The sequence below is a fragment of the Gopherus flavomarginatus genome, chromosome 11 (genome assembly GCF_025201925.1).
Source record: "Gopherus flavomarginatus isolate rGopFla2 chromosome 11, rGopFla2.mat.asm, whole genome shotgun sequence".
NCBI classification, from domain to species: domain Eukaryota; kingdom Metazoa; phylum Chordata; order Testudines; family Testudinidae; genus Gopherus; species Gopherus flavomarginatus.
In genome coordinates, this window is record NC_066627.1 from 36,736,243 (window position 1) to 36,737,102 (window position 860).

Consider the following 860-nt stretch of genomic DNA (forward strand, 5'->3'; position numbering starts at 1 on the left):
TCCTCTCCAGGGTATTCACACTAGGGAAGGGTAAATTCTTTTCCCCCCAGTGTCATAGACTTTAAGGCGAGAAGGGACCATTGTGATCATTTAGTCTGACCTCCTGCACATTGCAGGCCACAGAACCTCACCCACCCACTCCTGTAATAGACCCACAACTTCTGGCTGAGTTTCTGAAGTTCTCAAATCATGGTTTAAAGACTTTGAGTTACAGAGATTCACCATTTACACTAGTTCAAACCTGCAAGTGACCTATGCCACATGCTGCAGAGGAAGTTGATAAACCCCCAGGGTCTCCGCCAATCTGCCCCAGGGGAAAAATTCCTTCCCAACTCCAAATATTGTGAAGAGTTAGACCCTGAACACATGGGCAAGACCCACCAGGCAGACACACAGGGGAAATAATTCACTGTAGTAACTCAGAGCCCTCCCCATTTAGTGTCCCATCTCCAGCCGCTGGGGATTTTTGCTACTGGCAATCGCTAATGGGCCACATACCATCATACCATCTCCTCCATAAACTTATCAAGCTCGGTCTTAAAGTCAGTTAGGTTTTTTGCCCCCATTGCTCCCCTTGGGAGGCTGTTCCAGAACTTCGCTCTTCTGATGGTTAGAAACCTTTGCCTAATTTCGAGCCTAAACGTGTCGATGGCCAATTTACATTCATTCGTTCTTGTGTCCACACTGGCACTTAACTTAAATAACGCCTCTCCCTCCCTGATATTTGTCCCGCTGATGTATTTATAGAGAGCGATCATATCTCCCCTCAAACTTCTTATTGTTAGACTAAACAAGCCAAACATCATGGGTTCAAATATCCAGTTCAGGTAAAACTCATCTGTGCAGGAGACAGAGCTATC